We start from the raw sequence: 6,243 nt of genomic DNA, 5'->3' as shown, positions 1-6,243 counted from the left end.
TCACTCGGAAGTGCAAGCTAGCTTCAAGTTGCTATAACAACGTCGAACCTTCAGTAAGCTTAGCTTTGCCTGTCCAGCACAGCTGACAACTGAGCAGGTATCATACCATTGAGGATAGTGTCTCAGGCTCACAGAAATGTTCTGATTTCTTTTACCATGGGCAAAAAGTACTCGGCGCATTGCAGAGCGAGGTATAAAACGTATTTCCAGTGGAGGAGGCCCGACAGCCTACAAAAGCCATCACTGGGCCCTGGAAAAGAGGACCCACTAAACACCTAGACTGAAGATAACTAGAGAGGCTTCCTGGCAGGTGGCCCTAAATCATCAGGTTAATACCGTGGGCTCTGGATGCAGACAGTGAGGCGGGGCCAGAGGAAAGAGCCACGTAGTACAGTCCTCAGGCACTGTCTGCAGAGGTGTCGAGATGTTACTTTACCCCTTCCCTCCTTCCTTCCTTCCCTCACTCGACAAGTGTTTGTTGAATAACTCCTAAGTGCCTGGACCATTGATAACATCTGGAGCTCAATGATGTACTCATGGACGAGATCTTTGCCACAGCGCAACCGCCAATCCCAGGGAGCTGGCCTGCAAACAAAGGGAAGAAATGATAACGGATAACCAAAGCAAATACTCTGTAATGATAGAAGAGACTTCCCCAAGGTGCTCAGGGTGGGTCTTCCCATTTCAAATAACCTGGTGAAGAAAGTCCTCCATCCGAGCTTGTGGCACCTTGCACTTTAGATGATGTCAGAGCCATCCAAGTTGACAACCACTTACAAGGACTTAGTCCAATGGTGCCCTGGAGCATCAGACACAGTTAGCAGGTAGTCAGTGGAAACTGGCTATTATAAAAGTTCATCTGGAGTTTTGTTTGCTTGTTTGTTTAAGGAAAGTGATAGATCAGATATATCTGGAATTTCTAGCTATTTGCTACAACCAAGGATGACTAATGGAGAGGACTGAGGAGGCCAGAGTTGCAGGGCATGAGGGGAAGGCAGAGAAGTGAGGAGTGGTCTGGTAAGAGGCTCCGTAGGCTTCCAGTCTGTACACTCACAGGTGGCCCAGCAGGAGATAGGTTTCTGCTAGGGACAAAGATGAGTTCAGGCTGGGGTCTGGTGCATTAGAGGCAACCCTGAAAGGCTTCTTTGCGGGTGGTGGGCCACTTTATGTATCTCTACTTGGTGGGTCTAGATCCAGCTCACATGATGAAGGTATTTGAAGTTCAGGAGTGCCCTGCTTTGGATTTGTTTCAGGCTCATTTTTATTTGTTTTCTGAAAATGTTGGGAATAATGAATATCTGTTAAATTCCAACTACGGCTCTTAGATGAAAGGGAAATACTGTCTCAGCGGAAAGCAGGCAGATTCATGTATGAATAATTAATTGCACGTACAGAAGCAAGGATTGTCTAACTCACCTCTCCCTTAACCAATAACTGGCTTATTATGAAACGGGTTAACAAGCCTAACAGTGTTACGTTAGGCTTGTTAACCTAACAACTGTTAGACATCACTGTTGCTAGAATGACTGACCTCTAGCCTGTGCCTCCTGCGATGCTACTGTTTTCTGGAAAGACTCATCCAGCATGATTTTATTAGCTTTCACTACCTGAGGTTAATCCTCTAACGTTATTTGTTCTCTTGGTTAAGTGCTCTGGTGGAGGAGGTCCATTAAAGAAATGTCCACCTCCCAGGTAGCCTGGGCTAAGACCTACCTGAACTGGGCACACAGCCTGTCAATCACTAGGAAAGAGAAGAGAGAAAAGAGAATCTGTCACAGATGGGAGGGAGGGCGGAAGCCTAAAGCTAGGGTCACTCGGAAGCTTTCCAGGAAAATGTTGAGGCTTAAGTCCTGAAGCTGAAGGAGAGACGAATGTTGACAGCCAGGCCACTGAGGGGGATCATCAGGTAAAGCACTTGCCCCCAGCCTGGGCACTTGGTTTTGATGCCTGCACACCACATGGTGGAAGGAGGGAACCAACCCCCACGGCTTGTCCTCTCACCTCCTCCCCCAGTAAGTACATTTTATCTAAAAAATTGTTTACATTTACAGTAAAAAGCATTAGGTCAGAGGGGGAGGAGGCGGGAGAGGGTGGAGGCAGAAGAGGGTGTCTGCAGCACCAGCCTTCCTGGGCTTTCTCACAAGTTGTTCCTGCTGTTCCTCGCCTTGGTCTGTCAGTCTTGGGCCCTGAGACTTGGACATGAATCTCTCTCCTGCTTTCTCCTGCTAGGAAATCTCACCCACCCCTCATCTTCCAAAGCACTATATACTGTGAACCCTCACAGCACTGCCGGCTCCCACGTCTTCTCAAGTGTCTGGCCTTGAGTATTTAGCCAACAAACTGCCTGTTAGCTTCACTGTTAGACATCCTAAGGGCACTGCAGCATCTCCACGAGGACCCCAAGCTTAGGCCTTGCCTTTTAGGTGGCCACCTCCATAATCACCCACATCAGACACCTGCAAATCACCTCTCACTTATGTTCCCTTCCGCTCCTGTACAGTCGGTGAAGCATGTCACATCTTCCCATAGGTTTCCGTCTTCACTGCCACCACCTCAGCTCAAGTTCATACCAGCTCTCACCTGAGTGACTACTGTAGCTCAAACTGGTCTGGGGCAGAGTCCCTGGCTGTCACTTCTTCACACCAGAGAAAATCTTACTTGACCCTGAGTACAGCTGTACATAGAATAGGCATTTGAGTCAGTTAATGATAGTAAATCATAGATTTATTTTAAAACAATTCTTTTTTTAAAAAAAGATTTATATTTATTTTATATATATGAGTACACTGTAGCTGTCTTCAGACATAGCAGAAGAGAGCACTGGGTCCCATTACAGATGGTTGTGAGCCACCATGTGGTTTCTGGGAATTGAACTCAGGACCTCTGGAAGAGCAGTCTGTGCTCTTAACCACTGAGCCATCTCTCCAGCCTAAAACAATTCTTTAGGGCCCAGAAATGCAGTTCAGTTGGAAGACTGGTTACCTACTCCCACCTCTGAAGGCCTGGGTTCAAGCCCCAGCACATAAACCGGGTATAATGACACACGCCTATAATCCCAGCACTTAGAGGGTGGAGGTAGAAGAATAAAAGGCTCAAGGTCATCCTTGGCAGAACAGTGAGCTCAAAGCCAGCCTGGACTATGTGAGGCTCTGTCTCAAAAACAATTATTTGGTATACATGTACTTTCAGCATTTGTTAAAGATGAAAACAAATTTGCATGCTAATAAGATCTCTGTGCTTATTTTTTGTGTGTGTGCTTATTAATCATTGCATAAGAAATTAAATCTTGGCTAAAGATTTGATCCTACAGGATGTAGAGTTTTTTAAGTGTTTCCAGAGTTGATTGATATTTTGATTTTATAATTGTCAATGCCAAGAACACCACTTTACATAAATACGTAGCACAATGAGGCAAAAGTATGTTCAGGACCATTTCAGGAGTTGAAGTAAATTCTGTCCTAATCCCAATTTGAAAATCATTTTTCTAGAGTGGGTGTTTGTGTGTATGTGTGTATGTTTGTGTGCCTAAGTGTGAATGTCTGTGTGTATGTGTTTGTGTGTGTCTCTGTGTGTGTCTGTGTGTCTATATGGTATCTGTGTATGTATTTGTCTTTGTGTCTATGTGTGTATAGATTTGTGTGTCTCTGTGTGTGTACATGTACGTATGTCTGTGTGTATGAGAGAGAGAAAGAGACTCATGCCAGCAGCTTCAGCGTCAATCCTTAAAATCAAATACTCACACAATGCATTTACAACCCCCAGATATGCTAATCACATACATGCTGAGGAATGTTCAGAGAAAACTATTGTCTTTGTTTTCTTTAATTAAATCAATATGTTTCTGTAAGTAGGTAGTGGAAACATTAGAGTTCATATCACAATAGTCTAAAACTGGAGTATACTATTACAGGCAATTTTTGTCCATGCAGTAAACGGTGTGAAGGTCCCCAAGGCGTACCCTGGGTGTTCAGAACCAAGGCCAGAGTGATGAGACAGGCTGCAAGATGGGGGAGTTCAGTGGGAAATGGCTCAGATTCGTTAGAGATTAGATTTTCCCTTTGTTTTTTTGTGGTCATCGTCTATTCAGAAACCTTTTGTTGTTGCTTTATTTTTCATGATGCTCATATTCAGCTATGGGAACGTCTTGACAGAGCATGACCAAATACAGATTAAGAAGCTAAGTTCCCAGTCCCAACAGATACATCTACAAAACAACTCCACACCTAAGGCTTGGGAAGCATATCAGCAGGAGGACAGCAAGAATGGAAGAGCCGAGGATCAGAGTGTTTGCGGTGAGGTCGTGTCTTCTCTTGATGCCAATCTACACCCATAAAGACTCACCAAATGATTGTCCAAACAGGAGCTGGGTAACGATCACAAGAGACATGGCAGAGTGGACAGGAGAGCCCTCAGCCCCCCACAAAGAAATACAAGCAGCTAAGGAGCAGAGATGGGAGAAACTGGTCTACCCAGGAAGAGTGCACCAACTGGTATCCAATACCAAACAGTCAGCCCTGAAAACATACAGATAATAACATTATACAGACCAAGCAAGGTGCACTTATGTATTCAGAAATATATATGTATATACATACACATACATGTATGTCTTAACAAGTAGTGAAAAACAGATAAAAGAGAGCAAGGAGGCTTTGGAGGGAGGATGGGAAGGGGAAATGATATTGAAAGACCCCTGTGGGGAGACCCCCACTCAAATTTCAGGAGGACATGCACCCAAGAAATCACGAGAGACCGTCTTGATGTAATCTCAAGAGGCAGTTTTATTTTCGGAGTGCTCTGGGCCGACACCACACCTATCTCACGCAGGAGATAGCGGAATTGACCACGAGGCTCAGGGGTTAGGGGTTTATATAGGAAAAAGGTCTGGGGGAACAAAGGAATCAGTGTGGCTATACATGATTGGCTAGTTCAAATATTAACTAATACGTGCAGAACAGAGTGGAAAATTCCTAAAGTTGGTGTTAATCTGAGTCAACATAGCATCTGACCTTAAACCATATCTAAGAGGACCAGATGGCCCACTACTCAGTGTCTGCCCAGACATATCCTTGTATGTTTTCTCTTCTATATCTTTTTGGCCAGTTAGTTCCCAGAATATCTTAACAGCTTGCTTATTTTTGCCCAGGCTTATTTGGATATATTCGACCTTGGTCCACTGTTTTTCTTCAAACCTGCAATTTTCTCATTAGCCAGCACAAGTCTCAAATTTAACTCTTTCAATATAATTAAATTGTAATCCAAGAAATAAAAGAAATAGTTAAAAAGAAGCTGGGTTCTACTGCATCTGCCCTCCTAACAGCAGCATGGCGATTCATAACGTAGATCCATAAGAATCTTTACCCCTTTTGCTCAAAAGGTGAAGCTTAATCTCAGCCACCTTTGCCTGCACTGGGCTTTGAAATTCCCTCCTTTGGAATAGAATAAAAAAAGCCTTGGAAGGCTTGAAGCCTGGGACACCTGGAGACATGCAACACTCCATCCGAAGTGTGCATGAGATTAGAATCCATCAAGGCCAGAATGGACTATATTTGCTGAAAACTGTCTCAAAACAAACCAGAGAGCTGGCAAGATGGCTCAGTGGTTAAAGGCTCCTCTCTCTTGGACTGTTTACTTCAGAGGAGGCCAGGTGCAATTGTGAGACTGAGAAGCTTCCAGAAAGTGTATCCTCCTGCTCCGAAGTGTTCATGAGATTAGTCTACACACCTAGTCTATCCTCAGCTGACATCTTGTGTACCTTAACCTGAACCATCCAGCTAGGTTGCTTGCAAATTTCTGGCTCATAGAAATAATGTTATAAAATGTTTGGTTTTTTTTTTTGTTTTGTTTTGTTTTTTTGTTTTTTGTTTTTTTGTTTTTTGAGACAGGGTTTCTCTGTGCAGCCCTGGCTGTTCTGGAACTCACTCTGTAGACCAGGCTGGCCTCAAACTCAGAAATCTGCCTGCCTCTGCCTCCCAAGTGCTGGGATCAAAGGCGTGCGCAACCACCGCCCGGCAAAATGTTCGTTGTTTTAAGCAGATAAATTTAGGGATAATTTCTTATCTACTGATAATTTACTCCTGAGAGTATTGTTGGTTTAAAACATAAACACAAACCAAGCAAGGTGACACACACTTTGTAATCCCAGCATTTGGAAGTCTAAGTCAGGAGAATTACTGTGAGTTCAAGGCCAGAATGGACTATATTTGCTGAAAGCTGTCTCAAAACAAACCAGAGAGCTGGCAA

The sequence above is a fragment of the Mastomys coucha genome, unplaced genomic scaffold (assembly GCF_008632895.1).
Source record: "Mastomys coucha isolate ucsf_1 unplaced genomic scaffold, UCSF_Mcou_1 pScaffold15, whole genome shotgun sequence".
In the NCBI taxonomy this organism is placed as follows: domain Eukaryota; kingdom Metazoa; phylum Chordata; class Mammalia; order Rodentia; family Muridae; genus Mastomys; species Mastomys coucha.
Note: the sequence above shows the minus strand (reverse complement) of the source record.